This window comes from Ranitomeya variabilis, chromosome 2 (genome assembly GCF_051348905.1).
Source record: "Ranitomeya variabilis isolate aRanVar5 chromosome 2, aRanVar5.hap1, whole genome shotgun sequence".
NCBI lineage: Eukaryota > Metazoa > Chordata > Amphibia > Anura > Dendrobatidae > Ranitomeya > Ranitomeya variabilis.
This window is the reverse complement of record NC_135233.1, coordinates 617917811-617939019: the sequence shown is the minus strand read 5'-3', so window position 1 is coordinate 617939019 and position 21209 is coordinate 617917811. Positions and strand designations below refer to the sequence as shown.

The window sequence follows — 21209 nt, the reverse complement described above, 5'->3', positions numbered from 1 at the left end:
GTAATAACGCCAGGATCCTGTGCTATTTGCCATGTTGGTTCTGATGCATGTTAATACCAAGTGAAGCAGAGATTGGGCAGAGACGCTGAGCACTGCCTGAGCATGCACACACAGCAGAGTAAGGACTCGGCACAAAGTTGATTATTTTCTGATGCGTCTGTACTCCGATCTGTGCACATTAAGGCAGTAGCTGAACTACAGAGCTGCAAACTACTGAGGGGTCTCAATATGAATTGCTTAAAATTAAAGGGCCGAAAACAAGTACAAAATACAAAAATTTACTTTTCTCTAAACTTGTCACTGGAAGGCTTTGCAGTTTTCTCCATTGAGTCTACCGCTTGTCATTTTCTAATGGGTTAGAACTTGTCATAATAACAAGAAGATACATCTAAGGGGGTATTTGAGCCTATATAAATTATATAAATTATTACCTATTCACAGGATAGGTGATAACTGTTAGATTGGAGTGGGTCCCACCAACCCCATGCTCGCCTATTTCTCCTATGGTCGTGGCTAGAAACTGAGTAGCTGGTCATGCCTCAGCATTTTTGCTCCCTGTTCACTGCATTGTAAGGGGATGGATGAGTGAGAAGACATACACAGAAATGCCTAAACCAAATGTCTGCAAGTAAACATCGCCATCTGCTGAACAAAGATGATAAGAAAGGAGAAGGCAGATAGAACTGCATTAGCAGGAACTGAAGAGCGAACGACACAACCCCCTGAGGGAAGAGATTTGAGGGGACGCCAGGTCAGGTGACAGCTGTGGAGCAGTTAATAATTTTAAAAGGCCCGAGATGGCCGAGAAGAGGAGAGTTGGTGCCTGGAAATATAGCAGGAAAGTTGTGTGAGCAGCAGAGTTGGCTTATAGCAGCCATTACGAGAGACCAGACTTGAGTAAAAGAACCGAGAGACCAGGTCTGACAGAAGAACAGAGAGACCAGGCCCAAGTGAAGGACTGAGAGACCAGACTCAAATGAAGAGGAGTAACTCCTTTACCGAACTTCATAAACTTTGAGGCGCTCATTACTCCAATCCTGTGTATACAATTTTACACCATAATCTTTCTGTGACAAGCACTTGGACTGATGAAGGTCTAGATAAGACCGAAACATTTACAGACTGCAAAAATAATAAAAAAAATCCTTTTGCAATGACATACTAAGTTGAGTGGCAAGTTCTTTATTTTACTGCACATTGGTTTTGGTAACCTACTTGAGCACCTCACGGTAGTGCCACGCTGTACTTCACATCAAATGAAGAACCAAGAGACCCAACCCGAGTGAATGAACTGAGATACCATACCCGGGTAAAAGAACTGAAAGACCAGACCTGATTAAAGACCAGAGAGACACCAAATCCTAGTAAAGGAAAAGACAGAGACCAGAGCTGGGAGAGCTGATCAAAGTTAGAGCCAAGAGAGAAGACTAGGCTGCAACGGAGGGACATTTGTGTGACCAGTCACTTCCAGTACAGACAAACGGTACAAAGTGTGGACCGGGGCCGTGCTTTGGGAACAAAGGCAGCCAGCATGACGAGTGTGCCGAGTGAATCCAATCTGGGACTTGCGGCCTAGCCGGGATTATCGGCGACTCCCCGTTAGGGCCTGTGTGACGTGATGCCTAGAGTGACGATGGTGACGGGCTTGATAGTGATAGTGACGCCTTTTAGGTTAGGGTATTTAGATTAATACTAAGACCTCACTGACGATAACAGTTGGTTAACTGTAATTACATAAATATAATGTGCAAATAACATTGTGTCCATATTCTGTTTATCCGCATTCCTGCAACATAATTTGCTTCCTTCTCACTGTTTGCATTGTCCCCGGATATTGCACCGTAGGCACCGCTGTAATTGGGTTAATTGAATAAATAGTTGTTGGTTTAAGAACCACTGTCTCCTCATTTTCTGCGTTGCTGCATCTGCGTACCTGTTAACAGCACTTATACCTTCAATGGATCGGCGGTGCACATTCACAACCAGTCACTCCAGTCAACTTCTGGTTTGAGAAAATCAGGAAGAAACAGATGACACGAGTTTTGACAATCCACGGGTAAAAATTATCCAATGAACCGAAATATCATTTTAAGTCCAGGCAGTTGTCAAAGAGATGACTCGTTAGACTTGGTAACAGTAAGAAACAGTAAGGACTGGTTAGGATGATGACGCTCTTAGAAGTCTTTTAGAGAAGGGGAAGATAACCTATTAAAATAGCAAGCAGGTATAGCGGGCAGACTTCAAGAAAGCCTTCCATCTCTGATTTATCACTACAATATGACTCATCTACCTGGAAACTAAATGAGGATCTTCTCCAGACGGATCACAGTTTTACAGCTCCAATCAGCCCTGATACAAGGATCTACGCTTTGTGGAAAGATTTTTAACGTCATGCACTGAGTGGAAACATCTGGGCCCAATACATTTGTTTTCATACTACTAAACGCCAGTATTATAATAGACATTTGCATTTTACATCGTTCTTTAACTCTGTGTGAACTCTCCGCGATTCTCCAAACACTGCGCACAGCCCTCTGCCCTATCCTCTGCCCCAGACTTCACAGGTTACTTTGTTTGGAAAGTTGCATGATGTAGCTGTAAGCAACTGTGGTGAAGAATGGAGATCGGATCCTCGAACTTTAATACTACACCTCCCAGTTTGTGTTTCTGTGTCATTGTGACTAGTTCAATGGAAACAAGACTGTGTTAGCAACATGCGCACAATGCGTAAGAAGACGTGGGACGATTGATCTCAGCTTGTTTGCATTCGTCTGGGTGTATGTGACAGACGGTGAGAGGAGACATCTCCAATCTGTTTGACTGCTATATAACATGTCAGTATTATAAGAGCAACCGGCGTCCTGGCGAAAACTTATATTCACTGGCATGTATACTGCAATATGAGTATATTTCTGGCTGTTGGATGGCTGAATACAGACTAGTGTCACTCAGCATCTTTTGGAAGGGATGAACAAAAGTTTTGGACAAAAATTTCTGCATCTCTTGGCAGGAAAAGCGCAGTGGTGCATTTTTGCAGCGTTTTCAATGCATTTTTGTTCATCACTGAATGCTATAGAGATAGATAGATATAGACAGACAGACATACATATAGACATAAAATTGCACATCCCCCGAACATTGCAACCTGTGGATTTATTGGATAGCTTTTTATGACTATATAACTAAATGAGAAAAATGGTGTGGGGTCCCTCCCATTTTTTGTAACCAGCAAAGGTAAAACAGACCGCTGTGAGTTGATATTTTTTGTAACCAGCAAAGGTAAAGCAGACCGCTGTGAGTTGATATTTTTTGTAACCAGCAAAGGTAAAGCAGACCGCTGTGAGTTGATATTTTTTTGTAACCAGCAAAGGTAAAGCAGACCGCTGTGAGTTGATATTTTTTGTAACCAGCAAAGGTAAAACAGACCGCTGTGAGTTGATATTTTTTGTAACCAGCAAAGGTAAAGCAGACCGCTGTGAGTTGATATTTTTTTGTAACCAGCAAAGGTAAAGCAGACCGCTGTGAGTTGATATTTTTTGTAACCAGCAAAGGTAAAGCAGACCGTTGTGAGTTGATATTATCAGGCTGGAAAGGTCCCTGATTATTGGGCCCTTCCCAGCATAAAAAAACCTTCCCCCAGCTGCCCCAAAAGTATGTAACCTCTTCTCATGTACAGCACCATGGAATCAATGGTGCTATATAAATAAATAACAATAATAATAATTAGACATGCCAATTCTGGAGCTGCGCCTCGGCTCTTCCCATTTACCCTGGTGCGGTTGAAATGTATGTAGTGGTAGTTGGGGTTGATATCAGCTGTGAATTATAGAAAATACAGCTGGCATCAAGCCCTGGTGTTAGTAGTAGAGAGGCATCTATCAGACCCCATAACTGACCCAGTAAGAAAAAATAAAAACACACACAAAAATACTTTATTGAAATAAACACAAGACACTGTCTCTCGTTCACCAATTTATTTTAAAAAAAAGTTCCCATGCAGGTCTGACGTGATCCTCCCAATTCAATGTAGTCCAGAGCTCAGAGTGAGCAGGAACGTCTGAAGAGCGGTGATGTCAGTAATGTCACTCCTCTTCAGGCGTTCCTGCTCACTCTGAGCTCTGGACTACATTGAATTGGGAGGATCACGTCGGACCTGCATGGGAACTTTTTTAAAAAATAAATTGGTGAACGAGAGACAGTGTCTTGTGTTTATTTCAATAAAGTATTTTTATGTGTGGTTTTCTTTTTTCTTACTGGGTTAGTTATAGGGTCTGATAGACGCCTCTCTATGACTAACACCAGGGCTTGACACCAGCTGTGTTTTTGTACAATTCACAGCTGACATCAACCCCATCTACCATTGCCACAATTTCTCACACACCCAGGCAATCAGGAAGAGCGAAGGCAAAGCACCAATATTGTCACATCTAATGTTATGCTCCACTTCTGGGGCGGCTGCAGGCTGGTACTTTTAGGCTGGGGAGGGCCCAATACCTATGGACTTTCCCAGCCTGATAATATCAGCTCTCAGCTGTCTGCTTTGTTGGATGCAAAAAATACCGAATTTATTTTTTGTTTATTTATTCATAAAAAGTTGTCCAATAAACTCTGCAGGGTGCAATTTTATATTATGTCGGGTTTTGTGCAATTAAATGTCTATATGTCTGTCTGTCTACCTACATCTATTATCTATCTCAAGAGAATTCACTGCGGTCTAAAAACGCATACAGAAAATGCAAGTAAATACGCTACAAAAGCACAGTAAATGTGCTATTATTTTTATATCGGTGTTTTTACTGCACTTCACTGAAGTCAATGGGTGAAAAAAAAAACGCTGCAAAAATGCTGAAAGAGTCAACATGCTCCAGATTTGAATCTGCAAGTCACAAATAAACAACGTGTGCCTGAGACATCAGGATTCTCATTCACTTTGCTGGCATCAGGAATCCCTTCAGGATTTGTGACAAATCCACAAGGCAAAAACATTACAAAAACACAATGTGTGCACACAGCCTTTCTACAGATATACCGTAAATATCCTATACACTGGCAAACACAGACCAAAAAGAGACCTCCTACAAAAATAGTACATGAGCCCTTTGCAGTCCAATATCTCATCATAATGCACAATTCCACCTGTTTTTGAGATGGAATCGAACCCCTTGCCGGCTGCATAGGTTGCACCAATATATCCACCCTTATAGTTAGATAAATGCAAGGTTAACTTTTTAGTGGGGGTCACATAAGCAGCTAGGATCCAAGGGATGGGTATAAAAATACCCAGATGAGTCCTTGATTTCTTGAGGGACTGTCTGGCAGTTGCTATAGGACTAAGTTTGATAGTGCAGCCTGTTAGACTTGGTGAGTGTCATGGGTTTACCATGACAGAGATGGGCCAGACGACCATAGTTTCTGATTTCATACACTTCTGCCCTGATTAGAAGCACTTCCCCTTCATATTTAATGGTTAGGTTTCTGTTAGAATTGTAGGGGTTAAAGCTTTCAGCTTAGTCTCTGAAGCTTTCCTGCTTGGATGATCTCAGCTGTTCAGTATTGGCCACTCCCCTCTCCAACATATACTGGCCTCTGGCAATCTTGCTAATCTTGTACTGACTGGTGTGGAGTGGAGGTGTTGGCTGTTGAAAGAGGCGTTTGGAGTGTTGATCTGTGACTGATGCTTGGTGTTTTGGCTGTGCTCTAATCCTCATCCTCTCCTATTTGGTTTTCCTTCCTTTTCTCCCCGGTGTTCCACTCTGTTGCCTGTGAGTGCATATTTGGTATTTAATTTATCTCTGTACGCCCTCCCTTGTTAGTCTGGTATGTGTATATACGTACACTATTACTCCCCACTTCCCTGGGTGGGGGAGAGAAAAGAGATAGGGCTGATTCAGGAGTTCAGCAAGGTACGTAGTCCCGGCGTCTTCACCATCAGAAGTATTCAGGGGAGAAGGGATGACTAGGACACCCCTAGCCTTAGGGACAGGAAAGGAGCCCCTGACCCTTGGTATTCTGACAACAGAGTTGTGACAGTGGGATCCTCCAACTGCCTTAATATTTCACTGGATATAGCCCAATGTTCTGCAGTGTAATGCAGACCTGCAAACTTCCAACATTCCAACATCTACTGAAGATAGCAGACCCCTATAAAACATTTCTCAACCAAGGAATTCCTCCATCTTTTCATTAGTTTTCAAGGATACTTCACAACTAGACACAGAAGTGATACAATTGGGTTTATTCAATCTGACTTATCCGGCTAAATATTCTTCTATTCTGTCAAGGGATTTGGGAAATGCAAAAATATATGTGATGATCAATATTAGAGGCGACGCCACAACCCAGGGTTCATTCGAGGGCTCCAGATGAAGTGTTGGTTAGGGAAACCTCATTAACAAACAAACAAGCCTGACTTCCGATTTGATTTCCTTCTCACCACAGTTTATAACATATGTGCCTCTCTTTACTAATTACACTCTTTGGAATTAATTTGTCTCTTTGACAAGTGTGGTTCTGCGGTCCTGCACATTTCTCTATGTGTGAGGCTCATCCATTGGCATACTCAGTACCTCAGGAAAAGGACAGATATTGAGGCTTGTGACATACACATGGTTAGAGCTAACGAGCCAAGTAGGACAGATAAGGTTTATTTAATATTAATTACCACGTGGTATAAAGTGATACGCTGGATTTCACAGCGCAAGTCCAAACATACAATAATGATGCTCATCCTCATATCACTGGGACTTTTAGAAAACGTGAGCAGCATATGAAAACATTGATGTACTGTTACTGCCTGGTTTAGGAAGGTTACAAATCATAAAGGAGCTGCAGAAAACTACAATGCTACATAGTAAAAACAAAATGCAAACTAGCTCTTTAGCAGAACAAAAGAATACTTCACATACTTTCACATATGAAAGGTAGCAACACGACCAACCAAGTCAGAATTTTATCTACAGATCACGTTTTAGGGTAGACCCTCATCAGTGTTGACCAGAGTTTTGCTGGTTAAGGATGTCTCACTCCATTAGCCAAACCGTACCCTGCACTCATGAGGGGCAATCATCCTGGAACAACAGTCTGTAGATCAGTTTCTGATGTGGCTATTATCACTAGTAGGTTCAGACATTATCTTATAGGGTAGCTACATGGCACTTGTGAGAGCAAACTTGCAACACAAAATGCCAAAACAGCCGTGTTTACAGCACAAATTGTACGCTGTTGTTTCAACAGTATCATGACAGCAGGCAAGGTAAGTGTAATAGTCACCTAATCGCTGATTTTGGGAGAAATTAGAAAGTAGCACTCAAAACTCAAAAACAGCCATTGCTGGCATAAAACAGAACATAAAGCAGTAAAGGTACCTTCACACGAAACGACATCGCTAGCGATCCGTGACGTTGCAGCGTCCTCGCTAGCGATATCGTTTTGTTTGACACGCAGCAGCGATCAGGATCCTGCTGTGATGTCACTGGTCGCTGAATAAAGTCCAGAACTTTATTTGGTCGTCCGATCGCTGTGTATCGTTGTGTTTGAAAGCAAAAGCGATGTTTTACACTGGTAACCAGGGTAAACATCGGGTTACCAAGCGCAGGGCCGCGCTTAGTAACCCGATGTTTACCCTGGTTACCAGCGTAAAAGTAAAAAAAACAAACAGTACATGCTCACCTGCGCGTCCCCCAGCGTCTGCTTCCTGACACTGACTGAGCGCCGGCCCGAAAGTGAAAGCACAGCGGTGACGTCACCGCTGTGCTGTTAGGGCCGGAGCTCAGTCAGTGTCAGGAAGCGGACGCTGGGGGACGCGCAGGTGAGCATGTACTGTTTGTTTTTTTTACTTTTACGCTGGTAACCAGGGTAAACATCGGGTTACTAAGCGCGGCCCTGCGCTTAGCAACCCGATGTTTACCCTGGTTACCCGGGGGCCTCGGCATCGTTGGTCGCTGGAGAGCGTTCTGTGTGACAGCTCCCCAGCGATCAAACAGCGACGCTGCAGCGATCGGCATCGTTGTCGCTATCGCTGCAGCGTCGCTTCGTGTGAAGGTACCTAACGTCCATACACTAATGCTGGTTAGCCTGCTTGGCTTAGAGTTCAGCTGCTTAGTCCCTTAGCAAAGGCAGTGAAGGCACTCAATCCAAGAGATCTGCACACCTCCACACACACAGACATGGGACAAACAGCTCTCAATTTACAAAGGAAACCACACCCAGTGGTGGAGACATGGTGAGCAGTTGTCTCTCTTGACTCACCAGCTGCGCGCAATCAATCTGATATGGCCGATTAAACCCTAAAGGCCCCGTCTCACACAGCGACGCTGCAGCGATACAGACAACGATGCTGATCGCTGCAGCGTCGCTGTGTGGTCGCTGTGTGGTCGCTGGGGAGCTGTCACACAGACAGCTCTCTCCAGTGACCAACGATCAGGGGAACGACTTCGGCGTCGTTGAAACTGTCTTCAACGATGCCGAAGTCCCCCTGCAGCACCCGGGTAACCAGGGTAAACATCGGGTTACTAAGCGCAGGGCCGCGCTTAGTAACCCGATGTTTACCCTGGTTACCAGCGTAAATGTAAAAAAAAACAAACAGTACATACTCACCATCTGTTGCCCGTCAGGTCCCTTGGCGTCTGCTTCCTGCTCTGACTGAGCCGCCGTACAGTGAGAGCTGAGAGCAGAGCGCAGCGGTGACGTCACTGCTGTGCTCTCACTTTACGGCGGCTCAGTCAGAGCAGGAAGCAGACGCCAAGGGACCTGACGGACATCAGATGGTGAGTATGTACTGTTTGTTTTTTTTTACATTTACGCTGGTAACCAGGGTAAACATCGGGTTACTAAGCGCGGCCCTGCGCTTAGTAACCCGATGTTTACCCTGGTTACCAGTGAAGACATCGCTGGATCGGTGTCACACACACCGATTCAGCGATGTCAGCGGGACCTCAACGACCAAAAAAAGGTCCAGGCCATTCTGACACGACCAGCGATCTCGCAGCAGGGGCCTGATCGCTGGTACGTGTCACACATAGCGAGATCGCTACTGAGGTCGCTGTTGCGTCACAAAACTTGTGACTCAGCAGCGATCTCGCTAGCGATCTCGCTATGTGAGACGGGGCCTTTATAGTTCTATATGCACTAATGGATTACTCCAAGTTTATCTTTCAACCACTTGATGTCTAAGCCAGCTTACATGGTTTTATCTCCAACATAAGTATCTGCTTAGCAGGGAGGGGGATATAAAGTGACACACAGCCGCCAGTCTGATGACTTTAAGAACAGCAACACTCCATGGCAGATGATCATTTACCCAGTAAGCAGACAATCATATCATGTAGGCCTGAAACCCAGCAGTTGAAATGTTCTGATCTTTCTAAAATAACGAACAATGTGTGGCCCCCTGGAGAGAATAAGGACCACATGTGAGGCCCCTAAAATGTATCATTTCCTTCATTCCTACTTTATAACCTGGATAAGCAAGTGACGCCTGACAAAGTATTAACAGAGGGTGAAGGAACCTACTGTTCCCCTCCATCTCGGTGATTTATGAATAGTAAAGACCGTGACTTTACAACATAAAATAATACCCAGCGGTGCCTGCCGCGGACTCATGTGGCTCACTCTCTAATCTATACTGTATCCTGATAATAGTTTAGCATTTGTCTGAATTTTTATACTTTATGAAACACTTGAGAATTACTTTTCTTGAATCATTAATGAACTGAAAGATATATGGCTGCCTGTAATAGGTCTCAATCAAAGAAGTCACCAGATGTACTGCAGCCCATCAGCTGTAACAATAGACACAGCAGCGAGGCTAAAGTCAATCACTTACGATACATGGACACACAGAAGTATCCAGGATATGGGATACAAGTGTCGCATTCCTTGTGTCAAGCCACTCATGACCAATAGACAACGCCAGAAGCGTCTTACCTGGGCAAAGGAGACAAAGAATTGGACTGTTGCTCAAAAGTACCAATACCTGGTGTACAAACAACAGTATCACTGGGCTTGATTGGCAGCAAACTTGTCTGACCTTAACCCCATAGAGAATCTATGGAATACTGTCAAGAGGAAGATGAGAGACACCAGACCCCACAATGCAGATGAGCTGAAGGCTGCTATCAAAGCAACCTGGGCTTCCATAACCCCTCAGCAGTGCCACAGGCTGATTGCCTCCATGCCACGCCACATTGATGCAGTAATTGATGCAAAAAGACCAAGTATTGAGTGCATTTACTGAACAGACATTTCAGTAGGGAACATTTCGGATTTTAAAATAATTTTTTCAGGCTGGCTTTATAAAGTATTCTAATTTACTGAGATAATGACTATTGGGTTTTCGTTGGCTGTAAGCCATAATCATCAACATAAACAGAAATAAACACGTGAAATAGATCACTCTGTGTGTAATGACTCTATATAATATATGAGATTCACTTTTTTTTTATTAAAGAGCTGAAATAAATTCACTTTTTGATGATATTCTAATTTTGTGAGAAGCACCTGTGCTCCCAACAACCACCCTGCTCCTACACCCTCCATTTGGCTAATTGGCGGAAGGTGCACATACATATTAGACAAAAATAACCATCCGGCATGATGAATTTCAACATGTCCAATCCTATGTTTTTAAGGCTGACAAGCCATTGCAAGAGGTTACACAAACTCAGGTAAACCAAGTGATTATGTGTATATGTGTATAGAGAGGTTAGAAACGATAACGGCTGGGGTAATGGACATCCAGCATATAACTATTGAAGGTGAATGATCACCTTAGCAGAGGAAAACCACAGGAACGACCTCCTAGATGTAAAAAAGTAATTTGTAATCATAACATTATATCAAGGAATTATAACATTGCTTAATTTCAATGCAGCACATGCCCGCCCGCTGCCATTTCTTACGGGATTGCATCTGCTCGTCAAACCCTGGCCGGGATATGTATTACTACCAGGAAAGCTTAATCAGCAATGTGATCTTGGCCAGATTCCCAAGATAAAAAAAACACATCCATTCATCATGAGTGGAAACGAGAAAAGCAATAAGAGAAATGTAAAGTGCTGTGATAATTTGATGGAAATTGATCTTCCAACTTGGATAAACGCAAGTCCTGCAGGCGCAGAGCAGTGCATTGCTATGCTGATCAGTGAACACCGATGGTGTATAGTGGAGCCGCGTCAGGATGAGGCATTATATCTAAACATATGGTTATAAAGTGCAGCGTACACTGGTGGTAACCTCCAAGCCTCAGAATGACTCACAGACGACGTCTAACAAGAGAGGCAGTAACTCTATCACCTCTTGGCGCAGTCATAAAATAACTCTATTGAAGAACAGACTGTGCCTATAAAACGAATGTTCATTGCTAAGTAGTCATTATTATTAGCTGCGCCGTTTGCAGGGAGAAATGACTGTCTGGAAGCCAGTTTCCATTGATCACCACTTGACAGACATCATTAATGTATTTTGTACCGGTCCACGGTAGAGATGTACAAATGATCAGCGGTTAAAATGATTTGTAGGTAGTGTATACTCTGCATTTCATGAAACTGGATTAAGTGGAACGGCCTGCTTAAAAACACAACATATGATTGTACAGAAACAATACATGTCCCATGTTCTGGCAATTCTCTTAAAGGGTTGTTCTAGTGTTTCATCTTCAGGAGCGAGCTTCTCCCCTGACTCCCGGCTTCCTGCTTGCCATGGGGTGGTGCCTGCTGAAGATTGACAGCTCGGTCAGCGGCATGGTCGCCCCACTGGTCCAAACTGTGCACTCTCCGAGACTGCAGCATCCGCAGAAAAGTGCAGGGACGCCAGCGTTAGATCAGTGCTTACAAACTGTCCTAAAAAAAAGCTTATAAGTAATAGGCATGCTCAGACACTTTAGTAGACGAGCATTAAACAATAAAACAAAAAATCCCTTCCATCTTGAGAAGTTTTTACAAGCACTTTGCTTTTTTAACTATTAAGGAAGTTGAGTCTCTTTTTAAAAACCAAAGCAAAAAAACCATCTATTCTGCAGATGGGCCGGCAGTTACAGGGGAGGTCTTCCTTCTGGCGGACCTGACATTACCACGTAAGGGGCAGACTATTAATTTCAATGGGAACTGTGCAGTTCTTGATTTCTCCTGCGGCTACAGAGGAAATGAACACTTACTGCCTGTGATTGGTCTCGCTAGGAACAAGTCTACAGATTAATTCTACTGCGAATCTTATAACATTCTTGTGAGCATCTTAATGTCCTGTCACACATCCCCAAGGTCTCCATTCACATCTGCATTGTCGAATGTCAGCCTTCATTGCAGATTGTCCTACATTGAACACCCCCCCCAAAAAATAAACATGCAGCACCATTTTTTCTAGTAAAGCAGCAGCCGAATAGACATAACCCGGACCACAATGGGGGTAACTGGATGCCAGTATCGTACATCCTGTACTGGATCCAACTCCATATCATGGTTCCGAGAAGGCAGTTGTTAGAAGATGTAATATATCAACTGTGCTAATTCTAAATTAGACTATGACCCCCAAAGTGGTTACAAATAAGTAGCTGCCGTAAAGCAATTATTGAACAGAAATGAAAAAGCAAACGTTCGCTTGGCAGAAAGCCATCCGTCCTGACTCCCCCATACACAGGAACACTTGGCCCAGTGATCATGGGTTTTCAATGGCAAGCGTGAAGAAAAAAAACTCTAGTAGCTGCTTATTGCCCCTGAGAACAAATATTGGGAGATGAAATTCCAACTTCCCAATACTCCTATCCTCCGACATCTCCTGTTGGGGTAGTCACAAAGACCCCATCATACACAACAGATAGTGAGCTGAGATCATGCAAATGTTGCCTTGCAGCCAGTGAGGCAATATGGCGCTCATTGTCAGTGCTTGGCTATGGGTCCATTTAAACCCCTGATGAATCACCTGCCAGAGGGAAAACGAGAAGGGATACAGTACTATGGGATGAAGGTGTATGGATTTCTGAAATCCAACTTCTATTAGAAAATTATTGCCTGACAAGAAGGGATGTTACATAGCTACATAGGTTGAAAAAGACCGTGGTCCATGAAGTTGAACCTTTCTCCGCCAATTATACATTTTGTCACTAAATTATCTATAACCCACAATATTATGTGAATTGAGGAAATCATTTGGCATTTTAAAAGCTGTTATAGTGGCAGTATTACTGAAGCATTTTTTTATATCACATCTTATGGGATGTAATGGATTGGATACATTGCACGGCCTCATCAATTTAGCCTTGGCAGCTTTCTTTTACGAGTTAGGTGCATATTAGGGGAGTTTACTTCTCCTGAGTGCTATCCGCCGCACTTATGAAGGGTCTTCTAGTAAAGCTAAGTAGGGACAGTTATTGAATCTCTGCTCATAACTTAGCATTGTTTCAGGGAGCATAGGGAACGTTCTTCTCTCTAGTCCTCAATTAACTCAATCTGTGTTTACAGATCTGTGATGAGATTGAAATACGCTAATTGTGGGGTCTCTGTGCCCTAGAGAAAGAAAAAAAGGAGGAATCGCCTTGTGCAGCACATTCATATTACCTTCATTGGTCACTTTGATAATACTCAGTGCTGGATGCTATTCTTCATAGTTTTCAAAACCTCATTTATAAAATGTATTAACGAAAAAACAAAAGACATCAAAGCCCAAAGCTCACAGAGAATGTGGTTGAAAAATAATAATTTTAATTTAAATAGCAGCAACATATTCAGCAGCACTTTACAATTAAGAGGGGACCTATCCAGACAAAGTCAATACGCCTCCTGATGAAGCCAAGGCGGTGAAACGCGCGTTGAGGCTCTCTCCTGTCCTGCTAGCACGCCTGCACTTTTTTATCACCATGTCTCAAGAATGAATGAATTTAGAACCATTATCGACATAGGTCCATTACTATCTTTCTACTTGGGACTTTGTTATGCTTATATTTACTAGTGACTTAGATGCTCTGAGGATTCCCAGATCGGCCATTAAGTTCATTTATTTTCCCGATATGGCCCTCTCTGCATGTCAATTATAGCAGCAACTATTCTATTGTATAATACATTGCAGGTGGAGCTTCAGGACATATGTGTGTTTTTTCTACCAATATGGTGTTTTACCACCTATCCACATTGAGCTTTAGCTGTTATTTCTTGTCTTACCCCGCACTTTGTCTGTATGAAGTTATATATTTATATAATATTTTTCTGAAATAAAGTATTTTTGTATTTATCTAATAAACCCCTATCTGGTATGGATTTTGTATATAGTAGCACTATGAGTTTATGAATGTTATTACTACTCATACACTATTCATCGATCCATCCCATCTTTTTTTTCTGTTGGTTTATACGTTATGGCTTAGGGGGTATGTCCTCTTTTGGCCTTGAGGATGTTTTTGTAGGTTTTCAAATTGAATACAAGGTAGGACAGATTACACAGTTACATTGGGAATGAGCGCCCTGCTCGCAAGCTTACAATCTACAATGGAGCTCAGCAATAAATGGGCCGAAAATGCATGGAAATAAATGTGTTTGTACAAATTCGGTTAGGCCGGTCATGGGGCAGTGCAAGGAATAGAAATCTGCCTACTGAGATGAACCAAACCTATTAAGCCACAAGGACCGTTTTGCATAATTAGCGTTTCTTCTAAATTCATCCATCTTACGCTACTGCTGATACATTTCTACTCACTAGAGAACAATGGAGAAACAACTTTGCAAACTATTCTGTAGTGTGATGAGCGGACTAATCTGCTGATCATAATGACCCGCGAGTCATGAAATGGTGCGTCTCTCAGCACAATACAACACAGTCCCATAATTAAGGTCAATCTGCCTTCACATATGTTGGACGGCCTTGGTCTCTGTTGGATTACAAAGTAAGGCTGAGAGTTCAGATATATTTACTTTCCAGAGTTTGCCTTTGAAGGCGCAGCACTGTACATCACTTTACGAGCAGTTTATTTCATGTTTGAGAGCCAAAAAACGGAGTGATCTGGGCCGTCAGCTCCTTGTCTCTAATCTCCACATTTATTTTTAGCTGTGATAAGCTTCACTAACAGCGAGAAACTCTGCTGGGAGACGAGAAGTTTTCTCACTTGAATTTAACAAGTTTTTCCTTTTGTTATAGACATCATCATTAAAGGCTCAGCTCCTCCTGCAGACCTGGACTATTCATTATCAGGTAAGGAGCCACCATGACTTCATTCTTAGCTTCTTTACACTGTTTAACAGATTTATAAGGGTTTCTCCATTTTCTTCTCTTGTAACGTGTTGGAAATAACAGATTTCTACAGTCACATTAACATTTCGGGCACATGAATTATTAAAGGCTTTTTCCTAAATTATAAACATACCGCTAGGATATGCAATCAATTTATGATCGGTAGCCTCCGTTGCTAAATACCCCATCGATCCTGAGAATAAAGGGCCAGAGTGCATCACTGTAAAAGGGTCAGACACCCCGCTAAGCCAGCACTGGCACTCCCCAGTTCTTAGAACTGGTAAGGTCACATCCTCATATGCCATCACTTTAAAGGATTGGAACAAACTCTTTGAGGTGATTGTTGAGTACCCTACTTGGTGCGTAACTAGTAGAGTTTAGTGGATCGAGTCACACCACCATGGTCCGCCGACCACATCAATATTCCATTGGACCAGAGCACTGCAAACCTCTTCCTATCTGCTGGCTTTCCTAGCAACTCCTTCAATTACCCATCTTGGCAACAATAACGTCGTGCCAGGCTGGCTAATCAAAAGAGGAGGCAGGAATGCCGGCAGGTATAATGTGGTTCACAAGACTACAATCCTGCAGCCATCAAAAACTGATGAGGCTGCTGGACCGGGGTCCTGTGAATATTGTCACTTTAATAACAACTAGTATAGCTATCAGATTCTGTCCTTTCAGAAAGATTGCCATTTTTTCTTTGGATGAAAATAGTATTGATTTTAACAAATATGTGTACAGAAACATACCACTATGCACTACAGTGAGGAGAAATGAGGAACAAATGGTGAAAATCACTTTTATATAGAGCTGGGCATAAATGTTAGATACAGCTATTTCTATCGATCCCTTCATATATTTAGATGTCCAGTTCATCCCAGTGTTCATGACCTCTGAATGGGAGGTAAGATTCTGGAAATTTGGGGTTTACTGACATTAAAGGCTGCACACGGGCATCAATACATGTAAAACAATAACATAATAACACCTCACCCTTCTGCCCCATCCCGATAGTCGGCCTCTGCTTTCCTTGACTACATTAATCGGAGACTATATTCCAAGTGACCGCTGTATCTAATCACTGGCCTTAGCCATATACTACACATAAGACAGAATGGTTGCCGCCGTCAAAAGGGATATGTAGACTGTGATGGCAAAGATAAACTCAAGCTAAATGGGGAGCATCAAGGACATATTACTGGAAGGTCGGGAAGAAAAAGGCTCAGTATTTATTCTGTTCCATGTTTTCACAAAACCCAAAAGTACAGAAAGGATTTACAATACTGCCCCCTATACAAAGAGTATCAGGTATATGTATTAGACAAGGGTAACACTGAGGGGACCAGACACTGGCAAAAAAAATACATATCTTTCTCATTTTACCCCCATACAAACTGCTTATACAAAACAGCTCCTCTAACATTGGAAGTACAGCTCCCTAACATGGGTGGTCTCAAAAACTGGCAGGACCATCGCCAGCTCTTTCTCGGAAAATGATATCACTGAATTTCCCCCTCCTCTGGTATTGTCTCTGGACCCAGATTTCGTGGCGTGGCAAACTCTACAAATGGATGTTTTTCCTTCTTTTCAGTGGGACAAGACAGAATTCAGATCTCATGTCTGGAAAGCAGACCCACTGCTACATATTAATACAGCCTTTCTCAGACTTACAACGTCCAAAATAAGCCTTTGAAGCTCAGAATTGATTAGGCTAATGGTGATGATAGATTATTTCCAAGTTAATGGTTATTTATTCCTTAACTGGAGTTTCCACAATTATAAAACTCTTGACATGATTGAGGAAAAAGACACAGTTTACAGACATTAATTGCAGGACGATACTCCTGAGCAGAACAATTGCAAGACATTATTCCAGTAGATCAAAGTTAAATTATTCCTGTACAAAGAGCATTAAATCTCTCCAGACATCCGTATGAAAGAATGTAAAGCACAATACCAGTGGAAGTGAACATAAACATCGTTAATAAAGTAATATTTCCTCTGTCGCACAGTAAAGACATTTACACAACGTTCCACTAATTAACTGTTTTAATTTTAAATTACCATAAGAGCCCACATTCCTGAGGAACTTTCTCCTGTGCCGCATGTTGCCCACTGCTGAGTAATGTGTCTCATATAAAGTAATTCAGAAAGAAGTTTTCAACCTCATTTACCTATTTTCTTCATACATGTAAAACCTATCTTATGAACATGAATACAACCAATATAATACTGCTCCTATGTACAGGAATATAACTACTATAATACTGCTCCTATGTATAAGAATATAACTACTATAATACTGCCCCTATGTACAGGAATATAACTACTATAGTACTGCCCCTATGTACAAGAATATAACTACTATAATACTGCTCCTATGTACAAGAATATAGCTACTATAATACTGCTCCTATGTACAGGAATATAACTACTATAATACTGCACCTATGTACAAGAATATAACTACTATAATACAGCCCCTATGTACAAGAATATAACTACTATAATACTGCTCCTATGTACAAGAATATACTATAATACTGCCCCTATGTACAAGAATATAGCTACTATAATACTGCTCCTATGTACAGGAATATAACTACTATAATACTGCTCCTATGTATAAGAATATAACTACTATAATACTGCCTCTATGTACAAGAATATAACTACTATAATACTGCCCCTATGTACAAAAATATAGCTACTGTAATACTGCTCCTATATACAGGAATATAACTACTATAATACTGCTCCTATGTGCAGCGCCCCCACCGCCGCAGGGCCGAGGGGTACCCGGTACCGGGCCTCTGAGTCTCTGCTCTGGGGTTGTCACGGTGGCTAGGCCCGGTCCGTGACCCTGCCGAGGGGCGCACAGTGAAAGATGTGACGGATGATGGTCGTAGTGAGGCTGTAGTGGTGCGGTGCAGTAAATAACGAGGACACCAGGTTCCAGTCTCTTTACCTCTTTACTGAAGATCTCTCGGTCCTCAGTCCGGAATCCGGATAACCAGGCTGCGCAAGTCCGGCCGGTCCAATGGCACTTCCAGAGTTCTCGTAGCAGGTGGAAATCTGTGCCTTCCTGCTAGCGCTAGGTGTTGTGGTCCTTCCCTGCTGTGCTTACAGAAAGTCCCCACAACTGTTGTGTCTGTTTCTTAAGTTCCCTCACAACTCGATTAGATGATGTTCTGCTAATCCTCCGTCCATCCCTGATGTTCTGGTTGGGACGGCACCCGTTTGACGGGTAGGCTCGGAGCTCTTCCGGGACCCTAGAGTCGCCCCTCTCCACAAGTTGCCCCCCAAGACTGCATAGGTGATTTAAGTTAGACAGCCCGCCTTAGACTGACTGTCCTGCCGCTGTTTGGAGTATTGCTTGAAGCTGAATGTTATTATACTCCCTCGGCGTTCCGGCCACCGGTAGTGCGCCTCAGTAGGGTGTTGCTTCGGTCTTACAGCACGACCCCTACTGGTATTTCTATTTCAATCTATCTCGCTTCTGATCCTTCCTTGGGCACCGCCGCTATCCTGAGCAGGCACGGTCCCGTTACGTTCGCTCAAGTTGCCAAGCCTCTGTCAGGATCCCACCCCTGACAGAGACCCTACTGTATCTTCCCCACAACACCCTCTGCCACAAGGTGTTGCCTGGTTTCAACCCAGTCAGCTTTCTCCTCTAACTTCCTGCCTGACCCCCAGTTTACCCACTATGGTGGGGAGTGGCTTAGTGAATAGAACCCTTAGCTCCCCCCGGAGGCCCGGCTGTGAAATGTATTGGTGTCTGTGATACCTGATCAGATGAACTCCTTCAGTGCCATCAGACGCACCATAGCTCCCCATAGTGGCGGAGCCACAGTACTGCAACGACCAGGACTCTGGGGCGCTGCACTCCCCCCTGGTTAAACACAGTACTCCGGGACTGAGAAGAAAACAACAATACAAGTTAGCAAAAAGACATACAGTTTTGTTGAGTGCAAGAACATTAAGTATACTTAAACAGAGCTTCCCTTTATGGGAGGTGAGGACACTTGAACGTTACAAACATGGTTAGATATCATAGCAACATGCTATAATTAACTTTCCTTTTACCCAACCGGGTATTCTACTAAATGCAAAATTGTTGAACAATAATTTAACATTGCCTTTAAGGACATACACTCTGCATCCACTAAAGACCTTCTTATAATCACATTATAAGGCAATTTAACTTTTTCATTCTCCTTTAAATCTGCAGGACCGCCTGTCCTAACGGCACCAGACCTACTGCCTCTCCTTTCTATGCAGGACCGCCCCGTTCAGCCCGGGCCTACTGCCTTTTCAACTACTATACACAGTATAGAGCATACCATTACTTTCAGTTTAAGAGCACCGAACCATTTTTTTTACATGACTCCTCTGAGGACTCAGGGTTCACCTTCTATCCCCATTATCTATCAACATTATCAAAAACATTTTCTATCGAACATTAAACCTTCTCATTATCTTTCCCACTAACATGCATGCTGGACACCACGTCTACCCCTACGGGCCCACTGCATCCTTCTTCTATCTTTCACTTTCTTCCGGAGAACATCATCAGCATTTCATTACAATTAACTAGTTGGATACATATAACTTTCTCATATAAACATTATCACCACTTTCTTTCATCAAACATTATTGCTATCTTTTAGCCTTTAAAGCAATTTCACCATTTAAGTGCAACGGATGAACATCCCCTTTAAGAGGGGACCAAGTCTCTATGAGGTAGCATATCTTCTCAAGCTACCAGTCCGTACTCAGCAAAGGTTCCAGTGTGGTATCTTCACAAAGAGTCCTTCTTTAAGTAAAACCAGTAGGGAGCACCTTTAATAAGGTGCAAACTATTTACAAAAAGTTTGTATCATGCACTGTTCATGATTGCGGCAGTTCTGGAAACTTGTGCAAAACTTAGAAAAAACAAACAAAACAATAGGGATCCCGGGTCAACAAAGGGATCCCTTTAAGAGTTAACCCTGGACGGGTTTTAGCAGCAACATAATAGAACAGTAACTATTTACATATTCAGAATACGGAGACATTTACTCAAACCACCCAGGGGGCAGCACCGGCGGGGGCAACCCCTTTGGGTATTGCGAGCCGCCCGGTACTGCATAAGGGGGTCTGTCGTCCCATCTGGGGGTCTGTGTACCCACAGTCTTCAGTCCTTGGGCAGTTGACACGCTGGTCACCTGAGGAGGTGCCTGCGTGGCCACGACAGCGGTGGAGGTCATGACGCGGCAAGTCGTGGTCTTCACAATTGTGCCTGTTGGGGTGACCACGGTGGTCTCAGCGGTAATCGTGGGCCGGTCACAAGGGGGCACCCTGGCCACGGGGGGACAACTTTTCGGACACCCTAGGCAAGGGGGTCATGGGACTGTGCCTCTTGTGGACGTTCAGGGCAAACCACCCCTTCTCTCCAAGGTGCCGGGTGTAGATGACATCATCCCCTGGATAAAGATCCCGGCCTGGGTGGCCCTCTCTAAGATGCGACTCTACATCCCGCCGGTTAACAAAAACTTCGGCATATAGACCCGGCTCCTTTATAAAGCCCCAGCCGCCACGGAGCTTAAAGTCAATGACGGTGCCCTGCCTGCGCGGGGCCTGCTGAGCAGTGGGATCCTTGCGGGCCCGGTCCTTGGCCGCCAAGTCTTTTTGATGGTGGGCCTCCAGCCCGGCCTGGTATGTTTTCTCCTCCTCTTTCCACTGTTGCTCTAGCTGGACCCGGTATTCCTCCCAGCTTAGGGCCTGTACCATCTCCCCCTCTTGGGTCTTCACCCCGGGGAACCCCATAAGGTTAGATCCTGGATTCACCCAGCGACACACTGTGCGCTCTGCACGGACTTCACACAGCAGGGTGGTTGGCGCGATCGGGGCCTTCATGCGGTGTTCCATGCCCGTGGCCTCCTCCCAAGGTAACAGGCGTTGGAGTCTATGGGTTCCAGGGAGAGGGGGTGCCGCAACGGGGCCTACTAGTAAGT

The 21209-nt window shown here is 43.6% G+C and overlaps 1 protein-coding gene across 2 annotated transcripts in view; it reads left to right on the top strand.

Annotated features, from left to right (window-relative positions):
- Nucleotides 1-21209, top strand: part of ZNF469 (zinc finger protein 469) — a 539905-nt gene that overhangs the window by 119514 nt on the left and 399182 nt on the right. For both annotated transcript variants that reach the window (XR_013221708.1, XM_077288811.1), the window contains exon 2: nt 15118-15171. The gene's annotated coding sequence lies outside the window, so the exon portion shown is untranslated. The remainder of the gene's footprint in view (nt 1-15117; nt 15172-21209) is intronic.